Source organism: Chiroxiphia lanceolata, chromosome 2 (genome assembly GCF_009829145.1).
Source record: "Chiroxiphia lanceolata isolate bChiLan1 chromosome 2, bChiLan1.pri, whole genome shotgun sequence".
Lineage (NCBI taxonomy): Eukaryota > Metazoa > Chordata > Aves > Passeriformes > Pipridae > Chiroxiphia > Chiroxiphia lanceolata.
The window spans coordinates 59,991,683-60,015,070 of NC_045638.1; the positions used below are offsets into that span (position 1 = coordinate 59,991,683).

At 39.6% G+C, this 23,388-nt stretch overlaps 1 protein-coding gene across 2 annotated transcripts in view; it reads left to right on the top strand.

Annotated features, from left to right (window-relative positions):
* Positions 1-12,559, top strand: part of EPSTI1 (epithelial stromal interaction 1) — a 90,519-nt gene extending 77,960 nt beyond the window's left edge. The window contains exons 11-12 of one of the 2 annotated variants that reach the window (XR_004355167.1): positions 8,140-8,199; positions 10,686-12,559. The gene's annotated coding sequence lies outside the window, so the exon portion shown is untranslated. The remainder of the gene's footprint in view (positions 1-8,139; positions 8,200-10,685) is intronic. The other variant, XM_032678546.1, reaches the window with a different exon arrangement.
* The last annotated feature ends 10,829 nt before the right edge of the window (positions 12,560-23,388 follow it).

The following is a 23,388-nucleotide window of genomic DNA, read 5'->3' on the forward strand; positions in this document are numbered from 1 at the left end:
TGCTTCTCAGAACAACCAACCGATTTTTACAAGGCTACTCACACTGAAAAATACTGAAAATCTCCATGGGAAGTGCAGGTGGGTCACCTGCAGTCTACAGACTTAGCATGCACTCTCACTTCATGTCATGCCAGCTGTGGGCGCATCATTTGGTTTCTAATGGCATTCATGTGAGATAACAGGCTCATAACAGATTGATTTGTGGCTCATCAACAATGATAGAAAAGCACAGTATTTCAAACGTCAGAAAAAGACCCAAACACAGTTCCATGTGTAACTACAGAGGATGTTTGTATAGAGTAACTACAGAGTGACAGTTTAAAAGCATTTATACTGATTCACCTTCTAATACAGGTTACAATCTATTACCTCAAAAGCTGCTCATTGCAGTTGTGTTCATCCTAGAAAAGGTTTGGTTTGGTTTTCTTTAACAATATTGGTCCTGTCAAGGGAAAACAAAATCTGTGTGTGGACTTGAAAATTTAACTCGATGTCTTAATTGAAATTGATGCACTCACTAGAAGATCTTCTTGTTGCAGTTGTGAAGAGAAGCTTTCGTAGCAGTCTGCAGGTTTCCTTCCTTGAATACTGTGTATTGCTACTTAGTCATCTCTCTAATTGCAGTGTATTAGCATGAATATTGGATGGTGATTTGGAGATGTTTAGCACCTCAGGAAAAATAATTGCAGCATGACTTCAGGTTTAACACATCACCTTACTCTTATGCGTGGCAGCTACTTTAGTCTGTATTTTTAATAGGACTAAAACCTTATTTCCTCCCTCTCAGTCATTGGAGACTGTTGTACAAATGAGATTTGGACATTCTTTTCCTAAGCCCAGTAGATTACTGGTCCACCTTTTTAATGTACATGTTCTCCTTTAAAAGTATTTTAGATTCCACCAAACTTGTTATCCGGGGAAAGTGTAAGGAAGCATTGCTCCCGTTAACAAGTTTAGTTGCCCATGACAAGACAAACAATGGCTTAACATTCCATTCTACTGCATCTGAATTTTTTGGTGTCTCCATGAAGCTGGTATAAGAGAAGAGTTCAAGTCAGGTTTTGCATTCCTCATCACCTTTTTTTGACTTGCAGAGTCATAGATACAGCAGCTGCTGTGTGTGTACAGATTTACACATTATCACATTTCTTTTGGTTTAGCTGTCTTGTCATATTTTCATACAAGGTGTATTTTCAAAAAACCAACAGAAGTGCAATACGGCACAGTACAGTAAAGACACAAGAACAGGCAAGCACAGAGCATAAAAAACATAAGCAGTGATTTGCCGTTTGCTGGTACGTGCCACTTGCTGCACAAAAGGTGAAGTAGAAGCATTTGAACTAAATTTGAGTATAGTATAAACTTCTAATATAATTTTCTGTGAGAGGTCTGCCTTTATTTATGTTTTCAGATCCATTGCTAAATGAAAGCAAACACATTTTTTTTTATTATGCATATAACAAAAAAATATATATTATTAGAATGAGACATATTTAGTCATTTTTATAATTTATTTACTAAGGAGAAACATGCTTTGGACAGCCAATATTTTAATTCTTGGCAAAATCCATAAATATTTGCAGATAAAAACAAATGGATTTTTTTTGTAAGGGATAAAATTCCATCAAATTATTTTTTTCATACAGGAACAATTGAAATATTTCAAAATTTGGAAGCATAGTATGCTATATATAATATAGGTAGCATTCTTCTAATGGTATTTCAAGACTAACTTCAGCTACGTTATGTTTTTTTAAAACATGAGAAAAACGCACAAAAATAAAACAAAACATCTAATTTGGATGGAACTAAAAGGATTTCTGTCAGTTGAAATGCATTTTCTTCATTTTATTTTTGTTTCAGTTGTAGATTAAATCATATTCAGTCTACAGCATTATTGGAATGGCCTGGGAGATAGAGACAGAATGCTTTATAATACCTATTGCTAAAGACAAGTGTGTCATGGTTTGAGCACAAAGTGAAACACTGGGAAGAAGAGAGCTGTCTTAGCACAAATATGCCACTGGGAACAAGAACATTGTGTCACTCTTGAAAGCACCTCTTCCCTGCTAGAAAGCAATACATGCATGCTCTGTACTTCACCCGTCTGGAGAAAACTATCTGTGAGTGCAATAAGCCAAGTTGGTGAGAAGAAGAGGAAGCACACAGAGGAGTCTAATAACAATCCCTGTGCTGGCACACAGGAGAGAGACAGATTACATATGTGATGGGTCCCAGGACCACCAAGACACCTAGCAGTAATTTCGCACAAAACGAGAAGGGTCCCCAGATCCCTGAGATCTATCTCTGCTCCCTAGAAGATAAGGTGGAGGCTGAAGAAGGTGGTAGCAGTGACAAAATTGAAAAATCTTATATTTGTTGCTGGAATTTTATCCTGCCATCCACTCGGTGGGTTACAGATCTGGCAGTAGCAGAAGCCTGGACCAGAATATTGTCCTCCTTCGGACTGCAAGTCCTTATTGCAGCATTTCCAGGAAAGTACTAGGATACCCTAATGACTGTTCTACAGATTTATGTCATTTTGTGGTGGGCTACCTGAGCAAGGGCTGCAATGTCCACTGCTGCTGTTATGGACAAGAAGAAATTAAGGAAATTTTCTAAGACTTCATTCTCAGATTTGGCCTTGGTACAAGGATCCAAAGGATTCACACTGCAGAAAGATGCAGAGTCTTGGGTGTTTTTTCATTGTACTTACAGTACTGGGCACTTTATTTGCACAGTACCCTTTTAGTGTTTTCAAGGAAATAGTTAACCCACAGAGATTACCGAAAGGATGTACAGCACAGTAGGAGGGTACCACTGGGAGGATATGTTATTTCCAGACTAATCAGTTCACCTTTCTCTATGGTTAACTTCCTTCTTATTTGTTGATGTTTTGGCTAGTCCAGGTAATACACAGACTTTACAGTTCACTGAAGATGATTGATATATCATTTAAAGTATTCCTTTGCTAGACAAGAACTACATACAATTTCTCTGCTGTCAGCCCTTAAATCTCCAAGACTACAGTGGTGGTCCCCTTCCATCTAGATGATGGCATACATATTTGTTTGAATGTTCTTCCCTAAATGGTGAGTATCATGCACTACTCCACTGTAGTCACTGGAGAATTTAGTATTGCTTATCTAACATTACAGCCAGCAAGGCCCAGCACTGAGTTAACACCCATACTCCAGTTCTGTATAACCAACCACAGTGTACTTTTTTTCTCTTCTTTATTTTTTACTTGGTTTCTTATTTTTAAAATAGGTGTGGACTTCACTGACCTTAAAAAGCTTTTCAAGTAAATTGGGAAATAAAGCCACACATTTGCTAAAGAAAAAGCAGACAGCCATTTATGAGTACTGCTTCCAATTATCTTCTCCATTTGCTACTGATCATTTCTCAGAGAGCCAGTTCTGGACATCTGTTATTTCTCTCTCCCTCTTTCAACTTCATGCCTGACCTAACATGACATCCATTTGTCCAAAAGGTGGCACTGCATCTTTGAGCATTTCATGGACTGAAATTGCTCTGGTGCAGAAGAGGTCTTCCGTATAAATAAATAGAACTGCTTTGCAGATCTGCTAAATATTTTCCACTAGCTTTCCAACCATGGACCCTTTCTAAAGTGTGTCCTTAAATTTTTTAATAATTTAAAGCTTTGCTGAAAACAAAAGCTTGACCTTGAGTTTTCTGACATCTAATTTTAATATGTGGCTAAAAGCAAGCTCTCCAGCCAAGCACATCAGGGTAAGAGATAGCTCCTCTTTTGGAAGCTCTTTAGGGAGAGTTGTGATTCTGAGCTTCCAGAAAATCCCAACGTCTGCCACCAGGACAGAGAAATTCTTGCCCTTTCTGATTGCTTGTTCTCTGTCTTCCAAATTTTCTGTCATGCACAAAATATATTTAGTATAAAAAGTAAAAACTCTTACTTAAGACACCTATTTCTCCTCAAGCCAGCAGGCACAAACCGCAGTCAGATTTTCAGGCCCTGGATAGTCTTAGGAATATGCAGTTTGGTCTAAGAAATACAAAACTGTCTTTCCTCACAAAGCAATTGGACTCAAATCATCACAGCATGTCCCAGATCATCTCCTCTGCTGGGCTGCAGTCTCTTTCTCACAGTTGTCTGGCACCACATAGATGGCAGGACTACCACTAACCCATCTCCCTGACTTTTGTCAGGTTTCCCAGAAAGGCTTTTTTGACCCCTCTTTCCCTGCTTGCTTCTTGTGTTTCTGGGTCTTGATGAGCCCTGGCTTAAGGCACCTGTTGTCTGACTCCCAAAGCTGCTGCAGAGGTGCCAGACTTCCACTTTTACTGTTTTCTCCTGTCAGGTCCATATCTATTCCCCTTTCATCTTCCTTGTCTTTTGGAATCCAACTAACTTGTCTCTTTTCTATCTTCTGGTGAGTTCAACTTCCTTTTTCCTGATTTCCGCGCCCCCCCTTTATTTCAAGTCCTCCCTTCTTTGGGAGACCAGACTTCAATTTTCATGTTGACAGTCAGCTTGGCTCTAGTCTTTCACTCCCTGAATTCCTGGATTGCTGTCAGCTTTCAATTTTTCTGTTGATTGCTTGAGTTTTTCACTCCAGTTGCCAGTCAGCCTTCAGTCACTTTTTGCTTTTCTTGCTTATAATCTATTCTTTTCTGTGTTTTACAAGCCCTCTAATGAATTTCATTCTTCTAGTATGTCCTTTAACTTGCCTTTTCCTCTCCCAAAAAGCATTCTACACTGATGCCCCTGCCTCCTTTACTGTGATGTTTTCCATTGCTTTGTGTCTGACTGTAATTAGTGGGCATCCTTCAAATTTTTTTCTTCACTTTTCTGGCTTTCCTGCTATAGTTGTGTTGCCCTGATGTACGCTTAGGGCTGAGCAGAGTAAGAAAGCCCATGCAGGGCCTGAATTGCAGGTAGCTGTACTCTGCAATTGGGAAGGAGATCAAATTCCTGAAAAGCTTGAAGAAGCTCTGCTTTGATGTCTGAGGTTGATCAATGCCACAGAGCCTTAATCAGAATTCACTGTCAAACTCTTACCTAGCTTTTAAAAACTGCACACCATGATACAATGCTTGTGTGTAAGATGTGTTTCAGCAGCGCTTATGAGCTATAGGACAGATGTGGCAGCTATGCATGGCTTTGTGAATGTTTATAATGATCTTATGGTCCTGACAAAGTGGCCAAATGAATAATGTAAAGTGCCATGATGAAAACTGTCAAACTACTTACACAGATATGGGAGCTATGCATGGACTAATTAGTGGGCATTCCCAATCAAAACTTAATTCTTAAGAATCTGTTGTAACCAGAAAGTCTTTTTTCTAGATTTTTTCTCATTAATCCAGTCATCTCCATGCTTAATTCTCTTTTCCTCCAGTGAGAGGTAACAGTATTACATAAAAATATCTTTTGCAGTAAAATGCTTCTTTAACAATTTGGATATGATACAAAACCAGATTCCCACCAGAAAAGGTTTTTATCTCCAAGCATATTGCAGCCAGTTTCCTTCCTAATTAATACCATATCCAAAATTCCAACCCATATCCATATCCAACCCCAAAATTCCATTTCAGTTCCCAAATGAAAATTGATGAGGCAGTCAGCCACAAATAAGCATGGTTTACCATGGATAGTTCAATCAGCACAGTTTGCAGCATAGTATGTTGCTAAAGTGCAACCAGCTTCTATGTTTTCATGTCCCTTGGACATTCCCTGGTTCTAGTCTGTTATTTTGATAGCTTCAAGATACATGCACAGAGGTTTTTTTCAAGATGAAGTTTGATCAAAGCTGTGTACATGTCAAAACAAAACAGGATAGGTAAAGTAATTTCTGAGGAGCAAAAACAGACCCTGAGTGGCGGCATGGTTGAATGGGAGACAACAGAGGCTGGAGGAAAGCAAGGTGAATGGACCACATAAGCTCTTCCTTGATGTACTGAACAATTTGCTGTATCATTCACATGGCATAGTATGGCAGGCTGCAAACAGCCCCGCAAAAGAGGACTTAAAGTAGCTTTTCCCAAGCTGAATTTTGTCCCTGCTCAGCTGCGGTCTGTACTTGTCTCACACCAGTGCTACCAGTCAGTGTAATCAATGCTAATTGTGGTGCTAGTATTTGTAACACATTCAGCTAACCTTGAGAGTGAAACTATGACTGGTCTTTGTTGGCCTTCTCATCAGAACCTTCTTGGGAACTGACATGACATCTTGGGAATGAAGTGACAATTAATATGTTTAAATACACCAGTTACCATCTTCCAAAGTATACACAAAACTTAAGTGCCTACAGTGCAATCAGTCTCCTTCCTAAGCAGAGCCTATGTGAAATTCCATACTGCCATCCAGAAAAGCAAATGTGTTTACCAAAAGAACTCAAACCACCAAAATCTTTGTGCTTTGGATAGGAGGACACTTTACATTGATCATCACACCTGCATTCATACAAAAGAAAAAGTTTCCGTCTCAGAATAGCCCTGTGTTTGTTCAGCTTGCCTGTGTACAGAAAATCATGGAAGAAATCCTGAAGGTTATATTTTCCAGTTCAGAGGATATTTAGAAAAGAAATAACTTTATTTTGAAGTTGCAAAACACTGAGAAGAAAGCAGCAAAGCTAGATATTGGCAATAGCCCTTTAAAGCAGCTGTAACAGCTATGGATATATTTTCTTCTGCTGGGGCTTATCCATGAAGCACAGTTGTTGGTTGGTAAAAAAAAAGAATCTTTTCATGTAGATGAAAATTCTCTGGCTCTAGTGTTTCTAAATCTGTTTGCCTAGGTCTAGTAAGGTTTATTTTAAAGACCAGGTTTTTTCTTTAGGAATTTCTCAGTAAATAACATATTATGCATATCTCAGTGGAGGTATTCTAAAAGCTACTGTAAAAGCTATTGCAATGCTCCAGAAATTGGAGGAGTCCCAGCCAGGGGAAGCACACAAAAGAAAAATTGCCTTAACATTAACTCTAGCTGTAGCCAAAGAGACTAATGAAATAGTCAAAGAGATTAACGTAATAACCAAATAGATTAATAAGAGCAGCAATCGAGGGAATTAGTGTGATGGGGCTAGTAGACCCCACATTACCCACACACCTCCTTCATTTAGCCCCCAGTGATAACTCCCTTGAAAAAGGCCACTCAGTTAATGCCTGAACATTTGTTGCAACTACTACTACAACTACTGCTGCTTCTACTTCAACTAGTACTGCTATTGTTGCTACACCACAAATAAATGTGGTGCTTGTAATGGACAGGACCTAAAAAACTCTGACTGTATGCTCCACACACAGCAGTATGGCAGGTTTGTCCTTATCAGTGGCCTTAATCCTGACGCAGAGGAAAGACAGTACCAATACCTTCCAGCCCTTTACACACCTTCAGCCTCTCCACAGAGCAGGGAACTAAAGCCAACGGTGATCTTTCTTTCTCATCATTAATATTATTAATGTCATGTATCAGAGAGCACTGCCCAGGGACACCAGCCAAGCTAGGGCAATAATGTGCTGAACAAGCATGTAGTACCAGATACATTATCACCCTGAAGGAAATAAAACCCCAGAAATATGAATTAACTGTCTTTTGTGTAGGGCTGGGAAATGGGACTGAATACCTTGCTCTAAAGCAAGCCTTGAGTCACAATCTTCCCAGATTCTTCCCTAAAATATACCTAAAAGTCGAATTCAGCTAACCATTTACAACAGGTGGCCACTCTACCTGGAACAAAACCATCATCAACTTCAGGAAGAGTTGGATGCAACCCATGAATGGTGAAAGAGCAACCTCATTTCATTACATTTTCTTTTTATTCTCATTCAAATGGAAAACAAGTTTCTTAAAGTTTGCAAGGCTGCTCATGCCATCTGCCATTCATGTAACAACGGCTGGTCCTGTAGTGTTTCTGCTCATGGACTATTCGTCTTTTAGTTATTAAGTTTCCAACTAAGCACAATTTACTAAATACTATGGACTCTGTTTACATGTGTTAAGCTCTAGTTGAAAAAAAAAAATCAATATAATAGGTATATCAACCACTACATAAAAGTATGCTGCAGTCATTCTATCCTTGCGCTTCCATTTTTACTCATTCTGGCTTAGACAAGCAAGATGTTGCTTGATATAAAACCACTATGTCTGTTTTCCAGATACTCAAGGGACATGCTCTATTTTCGTAAAATGGAGGAATTTCCAGCTCCTTGTACATTGTGAGTAGATGAGTCATGCCACAGCTACAGGTTCTTAATATATTTTCCCTGTGGAACAAATAAACTGTGTATATTGCTACGGTTTCTAGAGCTAACATCCTCTAGGGACAAATTTTGCCTTCAGCAGAGGTTAATTTCAGTCCAGCTTCAACATATGCATCACAGAGAGATAAACTGCAGAGTCCTGGAGACCAGGAGACACAGTTTCCCCACCTCTAGTAGTGCATTGTATTCAGGCTCCACTAACACCTACACCGCTACAATTTATTTCACTGTATATAAAACTTGGCTGTGTACTCTCCTTGCCTATGGAGCTTTTTGGCTGCTAAAAAAAGAAAAACATGTTGTATCTTGGAAAAGCCAAATTCTTCATGTTGTTGTAGCCAGTCTGTTTAGACTGTCTAAAAAGGTAGAGGCTGTTCTGGAATGGCCTCATATTCTTTTTAACATTGACTATTTGTTTCAGCAATTGCTTTGTTTATAAATTTTGCCAGTGTTATACTTGTTCAGATTTGGGGGCTTTTTTGCGGGTTGAAAAAGAGTGTAGGTTTCCCTTCTGTAATAATTGCTTTAAATATATTAGTCTTCTCAGTTAGTAAAACCCAGAGTATGAAAAAAATTTTAACAGTTTCTGCCTAAACAAAACAATATGATGCCAGCTCTAAGCAGCAACATCAGGAATGACAAGTTATTATTTAATATTCAAGCTTGACCTGGCTAGTCCTCTGTACACAAAAGTCAATGTGAATTCCACGCATGGAGGCTTTAAAGGACCCGGTTCAGAGTTTGTAGAGCACTAAAAAGCCAGTGCTCATTTTTTAAATGCCACTGCACACCTAGTCATCAACACAATAATACAGCACTGCATAGGCCATTGTGTTTCTCTCGACTCAGTGCTAAATGTCACATTGTTCCTGAAGAGCAACTACCCTGTGATGTGTGAGAAATCTGGCCTTCTGCGGATCTGCTCAAACCTCACCCTGTTGCAGCTGACTTAGAAAAGGCATCTGTTTAGTGTCATTTGTACCATATCAGAGAGGACATGCAGACCAACAGTGAGCCACATTTCCTCCTTGGAGTTTGCATATACACTAGGTTTATTAAACATGTTTAATGAATTAAATATTTATTGTTTATAGATTTTATATTATTATATAATATAATTATTAATTATTTATTTAATTTATTAAAATAAAGAAATAAATATTTTATTAAACATACAGATTATGCAATTAGCATCTATTTAGTACTAGCTGAATCCAGAGAGTATCCTCTTCTACATAAGGATTGCAGTCAATGTCAGGTGTTTGTTTTAGTTGTCCTATGGATATGCCACTGCAACTGGTAATTCCAGTTGCCTCTACTTTTTTTTGGTCTCTGATGTCTTTATGTTCTTCTATTGAAGTCACTAGACAGAAGCACAGCATATACAGGCTTCAGGTTCAGCAGACAAGCACAGCATACACAGGTTCCAGTCTTCACTGCAATCTTCTCAGCACTTCTTCAAATGCCCAAATAAACATGCAACACATTTTCCGCGTCACATGAAATTCTATTTCTGCATGTGATCTGTATTGCCATGATTTCTCCCAGCAAAGCATAACCACATTTACTTAAAATCATGGTCTGAAGTGAATGAAAACACCTCTTCCATCCAATAGTTCAGTGGCAAGAGTGGGATCTCTGCAGGAGTCAGGTATGCAAGATAGGTTCCCAGGGACGTTTCACCTTAGCAGCTTCAGACTGTATCCTAGGAAAACATCCTAAGCTTCTCTCTGACGCAAACCATTCTGCTCCCCACTGCTTGAAACAAGGACCACTGGGAAAAAATAATGTAGTTCCACTGAGTCAGGAGGAAAAAAGAGGAGTCATGGAAAAACTGGATTGGGAGGGACCTTCAGAAGCTGCCTAGTCCATCCACCTAGCCTAAGGAGGGATCATTTATACCGCTTGCTTGTCTAATTGCTACTGATCCTCCTTGATAGAGACTGCCATATCTCCATAGGCAATCTGTGCTGGTGCTTCCCCAAGCATAGGCTTGGGAGACTTTTCCTGTTATTCTTGTTTGTGCTATTCATCATGGGAAGAAGAACTGATTATTCTCTTCTCTCTAAAAGTGTTTGTCATCTTTTGTCATGTCCCCAATCAGTTTTTAAGCTAAACAATCCCAAGTCCTTTAATCTTTCCCAAGTGATTTTAAAATCACTTTCTTCTAGACTGACTCCAACTTGTCTTTCTCATACCCAAAACTGAACAGAGTTTCAGCTGAACTCTTGCAAAACGTGGGACAAAACAGTATGACTTGCGAGCTGTTACTCTGTATGTAAAACGTGATCTGATGTCTGCCATTTTGCCAACGGAAACTATTTGTTTCAATTTGTGATGTCCAATGGTATATACATGTATATCAGTATTTCAGTTGTTACAAGAGTACTTTTGAAGTGATTGACTTCATCCCCATATAAAATGTTTATTTTGTATTACAGAGAAGTCTTGAGCTGCATGACCTTCTTTTCTTTGGGACAAAACTAAACCAAACAATATTCCTCAAGAGTCTACTTATTGAACATTTTCTGCTGATGGACACGCAAGACCAGACTAGAGCCAGACTCAAGTAAACCCTTTAAAAGTGAACCCACGAGAGCTGGATCCTCAGCCCTGACTCCTTCAGTCTACAAGCTTGCTACCATTGCACAGCCATGCTTGGGGTACCCCCACAGGGTACATAAGTACCTCACAACCTTCAGAACCTGTCTTGAAGAAGAGTGCTTTACTGGTTGTACTGTTGTTATACTGTATACCACATGTGTACCCTGATTACTTTTGTACCATATGCATCATTGATTACTCTTGCCTTAGTGTAATATCTTGCATTTATGCACTTTGAATGCTATTTGACACTTCATTTCTCAAGCTCTCCTTAAATTCTAGCTCTGTCCTCCAATGCATTTGCTGTCCTTCTTGTCTTCAAGCCATCTGCAAATTTAATATTTGATATTTTCTTTTCCATCATCCAGGTGAATAATTAAAATGTCAAGTAGAGTGAGATCCAAGACATATCCCTCTGGCATGCCACTCAGTAAAGTAAATCATTCCAACGGAACAGTGAACCAGAGAAAATATTCTTAGCATATAATTATCTGGTCAATTTTATCCCACACTACAGAAGATCCACCAAGGCTATATATGTGGAAATCTTTTAATGAGAATGTTATATAAGACAGTGTTCAGATTAAAATATGTGAAATTAACTGCTTCAGCTCTAGCTGTAGAATCTCGTTATGGACAGAAATTAAATTAGTTTAATGCAAGATGTTTGTGATGAATTCCAGTGGACTATTATTTATCTCCTTGCTATCCTTCAGGGACTTATATATAGTGTAGTCAATTATTTATTCTAGATTTTTTTTCTAGAAATTGATGTTGACTAATCTTTTCCCCATTTAAGAATAATTACTATGATTGTCTTTTTTCCTGTCTTCTGGTACCTTATTTGACCTTTATGATTCTGAAAGGATTCATTTTGTACTACCAAATAAAACAGACCGAGGAACACAGTCTGCCCCTGAGGCCAAGTGGCACAGCACAATTCATTTTCACATGGTAAAACTTTCCCCTCACTCATCAGAAAGGAGTGTGGATGTTCAAGCTGTCCCTCACCCAGTTTATTCCCTATCAGTGTCCAGAAACTGTCTGGGAAAATAGTAGAACAAAAAGACAAAATACGTCAGAGAATTTTTAGCAATAATCAGTTGAGGTGGTCTTAGGACAGCATGTTAGCCTATAACCTGCCTCTGTTCTATTTATGACTATAGGTATAGCCAGAAAATAACTACTATACCATTTGAGATGGCCTAAACCAGTTTACTGTGATGATGATGACAATGCTCCTCAGCTCAGTGTTTATGATGCAAGATCTTTTTATCCCCCTAAGAGCTGCAATAACAGCATGAGGAATGGGAGATGTTTTTTTCAAAACTGCAGGGATATAAATACGGCCTGTATGTGCCAATTTAGTTTAGGAATCTAACTTACTCTTTGCTCTACACCCACCCAATAATGAATGCTTCCTTTCTATTCATTATATCTACTTTCTTTCCTTGAGTTTCTTACTTGCCCTCATTTTCAAATGACCTTGTTATTGTAATTCTGTAATATTATCTGCTACCCATTTCAACCCAGGTCTTCTTTTTAGTTATCATATTGTTACATTATGCAAGAATCATAATTTGGTTCTGTCTTAGAGACAGAACCCCCAGCTGCTACATAATGCATGTACAGATTCAATGCATTTCTAATGCTGAGATTTTTTCTTCTTTCCCATTGTTCATATAATCAGAAATATTCTATGGAAAAACTAAAAATAAATCTTCACCCAGTGGAATATAGTTCGTCATGTCTCTTGATATGGGCATTATCTCAGATTTAGCTCAGCTCATTTTGTACGGGAGATAGAGTGAGAGACTCAGCTCTAATTTAATATCTCTGAGATTGATCTGAGCTGTTTGCAGTTTCAGTCACACGTAATAAGGTGAAGGTGCACTGTCTGATTGTCTGGCTGAGCATTTATGCTGTGCTTATCATAGTAAAATATCTGAGCTGCTTTGAAAAAAATCCCTCTGAAAAACCAGCAAAAATAATGACCTTCCAATATTATTAACCTAGGATGATTCCTTTGTGCTTGACACCATTAGTTTTCATTCCTTTAATGTTGTGCTTCTCCATTCTGCAATCCTGAAAATGGCAGAAGTTCTTTTCCAAGGTTGAATGGGAAGCTGTGTCAGATGTCCTCTGACAAGTCATGCCTCCTCATGGAGGCTGGAGCATGGAGGGGTTCTAAGGCTCATATGGCTGCACTATGGGTTTTGAGACTGAAACAGAAAACACCATGGGAGACACTGCTAATACAAGGAGGAGGGAAAGATGGATGGTACCTATAACTGCAACACTAAATCTCTCCCTTTTGAGTATTTAGAAAAGATAATTCAAAATGAATAAATTCTGAAATATCTAGGCTATGCAATTCAGCCTAATCCTGTGGTCCCTGAATTAGCTCCAGAAGAAGTATAATTACATTGCCCTGTCATTCTGCCCAAGCTCCTTATTCTTCTTCAGAGGCAGATCTAATTACTCTGGGCACAGCACCAGTCTTATGCAGTCACAGCTCTACTGGGACTGAGCCGGGACATGTGCTGACGTCGTGCTGGACTAGACACTCAGACCAAAGTCTGCTCGGTGATGGCTTCAAATTGCTCTCCCAATCCCTTGTGGTACATTTCAGGTGTGTCAAAGTAGACCCCAAACCCAGACGAACTGTGTGGTAAGGTTCTGGAAGCAATAACCAGGGGGTATGTGGTTTCCCCTTTATATCCTTGCTGCAGAGCAAGAAACATTAGATGTCAAATTAAGCCTGTTGGCCACATACAGTCTTAGAGCCACAGAATGGTGTGGGTTGGAAGGGACTTTCGAAGGTAATCTAGTCCACCCTTCTGCAATGAGCAGGGACGTCCTCAACTAGACTAGGTTGCTCAGACCCTCATCCAACCTGAGCCTGAGAGAGTTTCAGAGGAAAGAACAAGGCCCTAAGAGAATACAAAAGAATTGCTTGCAGTATTAACAGAAATATCCGAAGATAGTTTTTACTTAAATACTGCTCTTTTGTATTGCAAAAGCAATGAGATAAACACTGTAGGTTCTGCAAACAGAATGCCAGCTTCATTTTTAAGGTTTTTGTCTTCCAGAATAATCCTCTATATTAAGAGAAGGACCATTGTGGTTTTTCTTTTTTTCTGCTAAGTTGTTGGCTCTGTTTCTTGTCATTGTAACATAATCAATACATAAAAAACTGTTTAGATTCCCAGATTTACATTATGGAACTTATATTTCTAATGAAGAAGGCCACTGGGCCTGTCAGTACAGTTTGTAATTATAATCTGGTGTGACACTGGTGCTGCCTCATTTAAGTGAGGTACTGCAGACTACTTTCAGTATTGTCAGACACAGCAGGGCTTACAAAGACCAACCCAGTGAAAACAGAAGACATTTTTAGGGACTTCAAGAAGCCAATGGACCAGGCTGACAAATGATACAGAATGGCCTGAGTGATTGTGACTTTTTTTTTCTATCAGTGATATAAGAAGCTGGACTATGGCAGCCGTAGGGGCAGCCTGAGTTGCTCACCCTACTTTTGTTGTCCCACACAGTGTGAGACAGAAGAAATATTAATTTAACTTTGCAGTATACCATCATTGTACCAATACCACTCTTTTGGAAAGCTATCTATTCAGCCAGCAGAGGAAACTGGATCCCCTGCTGTTGCTTATATGCTCAGTGGTACCAGTAGTAGCTATACTGGTACCTGCCTTTCAGTAGCATGATTTGGATCCATTACACCTTTATTTCACCAGAAGCCTCAAAGAAATCAAGAGGATCAAGGGTAAAGAAAGTATACTGGCACGAAAGGCCAAGAATCTAATTTATCCGGAACAAATTCAAAATTCTACATTAAATATCTCATGCCTCCTTTAGATTCCATTCAGGCACATTATTTAAAGTGTAAAAAGTAAAAATCTGGAGATAGCCTCATGATATCTCCAGGATAACTACTCTTTGTTCATTTCTGTTAGTACAACGTTTGGCACAACAGGACCCCGACTCCAAGATCCTGGGAAACCTGGGAGTGCAGAAGATTGACAGCAGTTAAGAGATGGAGTGTCTGAAGCTGGGAGACAGCCACTAAAGCCATTCCATAGTTCTTCATTCTCTCTCAATTTTGGTAAATCATGCTGAGCTCAGTAGAAAGTCCTCTTGTGGAATCTTGACTCATTTGAGTGACTATGGTGCTCTCCATCAAGCCATGACACATTTATGGGCTCAACGGACTTCAATGCAGCAGGGGTGCTATGTTTTCTATTCCATAAAATAAACTGTGCAATTTACGTTTTCTCTTCTCCTTTCCAAATTTTGTAATCTAGAAGAACAATAAGCACATATATTGTTTTTATGAGGGAAAGTTCTGAGAACCTGGCAACTTGCCTCATCTCCTCATTTCTTTGTATTGGGGAACAGGCAGGATAGTTTGCTGCAGCAAAAGAGTGAGTAGAGTTCTGTCTTTCTGAAACCAGTCACCGAGGAGTGCAGGACAGAGCCAGCATGTTGAGGTCTTTGGGAGAGACAGGGGATAATAAATCACCTTACTACTTCTTGTTTCTCATTACAGCCAGTATCAGGAGAAATGTGTCTAATCTTACTGTGTGGCACTGCTTTGGTATGGGTGAGGGAAGGGTAAACAAGGTTTAGAGCCCATTCTGTCAGCTTTACTCTTAATATCTCCTACCTGGAACAGATTCTGACACTCTCATGACACTGGGGTGAGAATGTGGATTCGGGATGTATTTCAAAGGGGCAAAGAATAGAAATTGTGTCACACAATTTGGGGTTGGTCCTTTTATGTATGACACCCTGGGACTGCCTAATGAGGCACAAAATTATTTTACATATCTGCTAGAGCTCTGCCTCTCACACTTTTGCCTCTAATACCAGTTCATCTATTCTCCCCCTTGTCATCCTCTGTGATTGGATTTTAGTAAAGTGGATGATTTTTTTTTAATTTATTTATGCATGCCTCTCCTTCCTCAGCTGTTCCAGACAAGCCCTCCTGCCTCTCACACACTTTCTAGTGATCCTTTCTTTAAATGTGGTCCCTGCAGTCAGTGTAAAGGGACAAGAGCAGAATGAGGGACTTTTCCACAGTGCTTGATCTATCCATGTATCCATACAATGAGGAGACCTGGAAGAATCCAAATGCTCATGGGCAGAGTGGGTAGAACCTCCTAGTGAAGGACTCCGGTTTACCTGTTTGTTTTCAGTATGTAACTGAATTCGGATTTTCCTTCTCACACAGGTGAGCTATCCTTTGAGTAGTCACACTGGAACTTTGTGCATCAACATTTCCATTATGTTATAAGTTCTGTGTCTGCCTCTTACTTGAGGAGTGGTGGATCTGTCTGGGCAGATCCAGGGCAGCACTGGGACTAGGTCTACCTGGCTGTCTCCAAAGGAGAGCCTGTGCAATTCTACTTTCAACTCTGAAAGCATCAGCCCCTGCATCCTCACTGCCTTGTACCCTCTCCTCAAAAGCAGGTAGAAGTGGAAATGTTCTGAGAAAATGATGTGACTTTTGTGTAAATTCACAGTTAAAACTACAGGATAATTTTCCTCTTCTCCAAAGCTAGGAAACAGACCACTTCCATGTTGGATGAGGATTCATCAGATGGAAAGTGTTGGTGGAACTGTCACATTTCCCTACAGATATACCCACAATGGATTGGTGAAGGCTTATCTGCACTGATGTCCAGCGCAAAGACCTGAACAGGCTTCAGCCGAAGTAATCAAAGTACCAGTAATATCTTAGCTGCCACACCACGGAGTTCCTTAGAGCCAACTCTTTTCCTTATCCCTCCTCTTTTAATAACTCGGATAAGTAAAAAAGGAAGGAAAACATTTCCAGCTTCACTCACTCAAGGAACAGACGTTGCCATTGATGAGCATAACAAAATTGCAGAACTAAAACCCCCGAGTCATCTGGTTCACCTCTTTAACTCAGAATTTGTTTCAAGAATGCATTCATTAGTTCTTTTGCAGTAAAGCAAACATGGCCTCCTATAAAAGGGACCAGGTAGAATAAAGTATCGGTCTATTAGTACAAAAAGTAGAAGAAGTCTAGAAGGCAAGGTCATGTTTTCCTGTAATGCTTGAGAGACGTGCTATTGGAACTATCTTGATTGTATGAGGATCTCTCAATATTTATAGAGGTGTTAAAAATACTGTAAGCTATGTCATAAGATAATGTTTTAGAATGCAAACTTTGACCTTCTCAGGTTGTTTTGTTGAAACATATTGTTCTGTATTAGTTTTCATATGAATATGATGGATCTAGTTTATTGTCGTAATAGTGGTGTCAGAGAAGTGTAAACCATGATGACAGAGTAGGGAGTAAGGTCTCATGGATCCAATAGACTTGCCTTTGCCATCAGCTTTTAGAGAAGATTTTAACCATGAGCTAGTCACTGAATTATTCTGGAAAATAGCATCGTGGATTTGTGTGAGGTGTTCGTGCAGTCCTGTCCATGCTATGGAGAGCTGAGGGCTTTTTTTCACACACTTGGACACTGGCTCGGGTGCCATATTTTAGTTTCTTCAGGTAGCAGTATCTTCCCTAGTGATCAGTTTGCACTTCATCCTTATGACTTGGGGGCTACACTGAGACTTTACACTAGAGACGAAGACATAGGGAAAGAATCAAACGGATGCTCTTGAGCACCTTGGCAACACCTCTTTTACTCAGTTGGGAAGATCTGTACCATCAAACCTCATCAGAGGCAAGACATTTCCTAGTTTGTGGTTGGTATATCAGAAGGGACAGAGGCATGTTCCCACTCTGCAGCACGAAGTCCTACACAGTTTTACTGAAAGAAGCTTTCCAGGACCACACTACCACAGGTAAGTACAAACATTAGCATACTGTGAACACTTCACTGAAATCTATAGCATGATGCCACTTAATTACTACATTAATTGGTCCCATATACTGAATAGTTATAGTTATGACTTCCTGGACTCTACCAAACAACATGTTGTAATGAAGTAGCAAAATTAAATTGCAAAAATATGCTTGACAAAATTTCAACCTGAGATTATAGTAATTTTTCTAGTTTATATTCACTTTTATACATGCCCATTGTAGTCAGAAAGAAGGAATGTTTGTTGAAATAATTCTTTTCTGTGCAATGCATTGTATTTTAAACAACAGGGGGAAAAGATAAAGTTATTTTTTAATATTATCCTCTTATCAGTCTCTAGATAATAGCTAAGACTGTACTTTCCTAAAGAGCAAGACCTCTGATGATATTTGGATGGAGACTGCAGTTGGGTTGCTGCCTAGTACAGAATGGACTTCTGCTTCACACAATACTTCTTATTCCCACAAATTCCCTATCCCTAGGCATATGCTTCTTCCTCTCTGTAATCATCCCTGAGGGACCAAGAATTACATGTGAAGTATATCTGTTATTAATATTTCATGAGGGTGCATGGTGCTGAAAAAATACTTTTGTATTTTCAAAGCAATCTTGGAGACTGTGTGTAGTGAGTCACAGAATGCTGCTCATTAAAATGAATTTCACTGAGGAACAATTTCAAATAGTATTTTGACACCTCAATCTATTTACAGGATAGGAAAGGGATTAAAGTACAAAATATAATCTGGTCATATCCAGATATCTCCTCTCCCACACACCTGGTTCCTACTGTAGCTCTACATAAATAAAATATATTTGTACAAAATACCTTTTGTCTTCCTTGTGTGAAACTTGGTGTAAACATATCCTGGGTTATATTATATAAACTTTCATGCTGTATCACTGAGGACAGAATCTGAGTATTGTTATTCAGTTGCCATGGCTGCCAAGAGATGTCTAGATTGCAATGATAAAGGGATTTTATTTACATCCACCCACACGGCATGTTGTTTGGTATCCTGGCCCAATACATATTGGCAGAAGAGGAATTTACTAAGCTGGGATTTTGTGGGTGTACTCGGCAGCATTCTGCATAAGCATTTGGTCCTGAATTAGAAGTGACATGAGACCCTCTAGGACATAAATTAATCCCTTTTTCTCTCCATGAGAGTTACCTGAAACCCAGAAGACATACGAAACAGAGCAGGTCAGTGGCAAGCACCGCTTGGAGGGGAGCCGGGCATCAAATGCAACCATATGATGCTGCAAACAAGGTCACAAGGTAGACAAGGGAGATGCCTTTCAAGACAGTCTTGGGCCAGGAGCAAGTCCCCTGTGGCCCTGGAGTGCAAACTCCTGTCACAGGGGAGCTCTGCCCCAGGTACAGTTGGCACAAGTCTGGCTGCATGGTCACTTCAAGACCAGTCATCCCATCAGGCTCTGTGAAAAGGCAAAACTGCAGCTTGCAGGGATGCAATTGCTGTAAACCACTTACCTCGCTGGATGGATTTTTTCAGTAATGTGGAAGGTGTGTTGCCAGGAGACAGGAGGTGAAAGGAGCTCTTCTGCTGCTGTGATTTACTAGGTGTCTAGGTTAATGTGGATGCTGCACCTCACTAGATGGTCACAGCAAGTTTTAATTAATAGTTAGGGCATCTAAATATTTGCAGATGGGTGTTTTTAAATTTGAATAAATGAATACATTAAGCTTTGAGGCTTGAGCCCAACACAGTATTTCCAAGTGCAATTCAAAGCTGGCAGGAATGCTTCCATTTTTGATTAGTGATAAATCTAATTGCAAAGGAATGGCTGACTTTCAGAGATTGGACTGTATGATACGCCATCTGAGAGTAAGAATCAGGCTAAATGAGCCTGATATAATGATTTATTTACAGCAACTCTGATACTTTTAGCAATCCATTATAATTGTATGGACAGAAACTTCATTATCCCTTCACATCTCTGTGATCCCTGCAAGGGCTGGGGAGCTGCAGAGCAAACTCACAGAGAGAGGAGTGCTCGGAAGGCTTCATCCTGCAAGGTGCTGAGCAGGCTGCACCCTTTGCCAGGCAGAACAGGGTACTGGGTTCTTCGCACAATTTCCCACTGTGAGTTGTTCAGGTCGATTGAATGAATGATTGAATTTATTTTGTTTAATGTCTAAAAAGGAAAGGTAGTTAATTTCTGTTGGACAATAAGAATAAATCTCTAATTGAATCAAAGTCAATGCAAGTAAATATTTTTATTAAGTTGTTAACACACCATTTGAATGTACTCCTGCACATGTTCATAGCTGTCTTAGTTTTGGGAGAAGGAGGTGTTTTTAGCAACTACAGAATTAATTAAACCTGTAAGAATTTCTTTATTCCTTTGGGCATTTTTTTTTCAATTTAAAACAGCTAGGTCTCTTTTTTGACTCAAACCTACACATTTCTTGAGAGAAACAGTGTGTGTGTGTATGTGTGTGTGGTGAAATAATACAATGTCACACCCTATTCTGTTTTTGAAACTAAGATTACACTTTCCAAAACAGGTTTTCCTTGGGAAAATTGATCTTTTTCCTAGATGAAATCCAATTTTCCTCTGAAAAACAAACTAGATGGAAACTTTTGGACTAACCATAGTTGGGCCAGTTCAGTTTGCAGAAACAACCCCAACTAGTGCAACCCTTATGTATGCGCCTCTCATACTTCAACAAGGTAGCAAGAAAAGACGTTAGCAGTGCTGGCTTTGTGCTGCTTAAATCCTGTACTTCTGCCAGGAACATCTATACCCCATCGTCTGTTTTCTCTCTTCCTCTGGGACACAGTCCACTGAGGGCATATACTAAACCTGAAAGAAGGTTTGAAACCTCTCCAAAGAGTAGAGTTCCTTTGCTTCATCCCCACCCTTGCCATTTTTTAAGAGCATTAGGTAGGCTGATGTGTTTTTAAAGGGGTTCAAGCACAGTGTAAGATCATTGGTGCCCTGTCTAAGGCTGGAGAAGTGGAATGAAGAATCTCAAAACCTTGCTTGCTTCAGGTAGGAACCCATTTTTTAAGTTGCTATTAAAGAGATAAAAGTTATCAGGAAATGTCATGGGTGGAGTGGAAGGCTTAGACAGGCCTAGACAAAATTTATTAAAAAGCCCTGCCATTGAGTCGTGAGGTGCAGAAAGGACTTCCTTGCTTTCTAAACTCCTTCTCAAAGGGGAGTCTAGGTGCAGCTTAATCCAGTCTTAGCCTTGGATTATGTCAATAGTTTAAATTTTAGTAATTATAGAGATGTGATTGAACAACTTTTGTCCCACAGGTTTTAATGATTGGCAAAATGAGAATATTTATATAAAATGAAAATTTATTTTATACAAAAGAACCTAATCAGAATTATTTACTACACAATACAAAAGCTAAAACTACTTGTAGTATAAGATAGGACAGTGCACTATATTGAACAAGTATAGAAACAATTATATTAAAGCTAGCAAAAAGGAAATAATTATTAAGTAGAGATTTGATGTAACTCACCCATACAAATGCTCTCAGTCTCAAGGAGTATCCTTGGAGGGTGTCCCCAGCCAAAGGAGGAATCTCCACACATATACCCCAAGAGGGTTATGTTAGAAGAACATAACTGTATGAGATGGGACTGGACTTTTATACAGTAAAGTGATTGACTGCTAGTCACACATTTACAAGCCAGCTATCATCTTATCTAATTCAAAGCCTGATGAACCAGGACAGTTTCAGCATAATTAACACCAAGACAACACTCTGGCCCCAGCACTTGATCTTGCATTATAGCTTGATAGCTTGCATTGTATGCATTCTGATTGGATTTTAGGTCTTATCAGGGTGGGTTTATCCTGCCATGTGGAATGGAGGAGCAGAACAGTGCATTAGCTAGTCTAGCTGTTAGCCAGGCCTAAGTAGACAGATTGACTCCCACTGTGGGAGCAAATAGACTGAAGTACTGCTTCTACAACTATAGCAGATTGGGAGAGCAAAGAGAAAAATACCAGTCTCATTCAAGTCATTTTCCTTCAAAACAAAATTAAAGCTAGTCAGCAAAGCCCCCACAAAGTTATAAGAGTGGAGCATTTAAGATGTGGGCCATGCAGTGATGCTTTTCATGCCACATTAAAGTCTGGGAACCTGGCAAGGCATTCTGGCTTTGGACACATCACTACACCAAGTGTCTTTAAAAATCCCAGCCTAAATCATTGCCATGGACAGATGGGAACAGTTTTATACTGTCTTTTATAAGCCATTCCTGGACTGTTCCTGTCACAGATCTGTCTTTTCTCCTATCATTTACATCAACACACAGTTCCAGCAACCTGGATTCTACTTTTTTCTTTTGTTTTTTAATTAAGAATACATTTTGATGCTTAAAATGGATGTGGAGGGCAAGAATACACCATGTGCACCTGGTAGGATTTAAACTACATTAATTCCTGGAGGTTGATAGGACAAAGGGAAATAATACACGTTAATATTACTTTAATATTATATTCACCAGAAACAGAGTAAGACTCCATCTGAAGATGATGGTCAGAGAGGAGCTAGCAGTTCTCTTTTCTTGGGATCTTTATGTCTGTACAATCGATTTGATTCACACCCAGTTGAACCCTTTCAGCTGGGATGCTCTTTCTAGCTGAGCTTGTCCAGGGCAATCTCTCACAAGCATGGTCCAGAAAGGAGAGGTAAAAACATGACTTATTCATGGGTAATGTGACCTGGACGACAGGCGCAGGAGATGAAAATAAATCTGCTCTGAGACGAATACACATGCTGTCCATTGTCACTGCGCCAGGAGGTCACAAGGCCACATACCCCTGAAAGTGCTGAAGACCTTGTGCAGGAAAAGCCTCTAGGACCACATAAAAGCTAGCTTAACCACAGCACTGGTCAAATCAGCAGAAGGTTGTAAATTTGTCTGGCCTTTGCCAAGAGTGAATTATGGAGCCTGAAGGTACCATTCACAGTTAAAAGCTGGAGCTTCTAAGCTTTCTGTTGGCAGTCCATGTCCTAGTGATGTGTCACTACTCCTGAGATTAGTGAAAGCATTCTCATGTACACAGGAAACATATTATCTGTACCTGTTGGCATGGTTATAAATTCTGCTGAGAAGGGCACAGTTCAGTAGCCATAATCTTCTTGAAGTCCTCCTATCCCCCGTTAGTGTGTGTGTGTTTGGTGACTGTCTGACACCAGCCTTATCCTGCAGGCTCCAAGTGCTGTAGTTTACTGACATGCAAAGCATTGCCAGCCGGCACTTAACCATTGAGCTCTGCCACTGGAGGTTGAGCTCGTATCAGTGGTACAGTGTTTCCTTTATGACAGGTTTGCTGTCATAAAGCTTCATGATGCTGTAGAGATAGCACTTCTGCCCGTGCTTTAGGACTCATCACAGGAAGGCTGCACATAGTGATCTGTGAACAATAGGACTGAATTTGCATCTGATTCAAAAGTAATTTCACATGGCTTTGTTCCTTTTTTTTTTCCTTTTCTTTTGTTTTTTCTTCTTCCAATGTTCTCTTTCAAGTAATTTTATTGTAGGAAGCAGAGAATAAAAATAAGGAAGTAAACTATAGAGGGGGGGTTACACTGGAATATTTAAACTATTTAAAAACACTAGGAGCATATTTTCATGATGCAATGCTAGTTAGAGACCCCCTTTGTTACCTCCA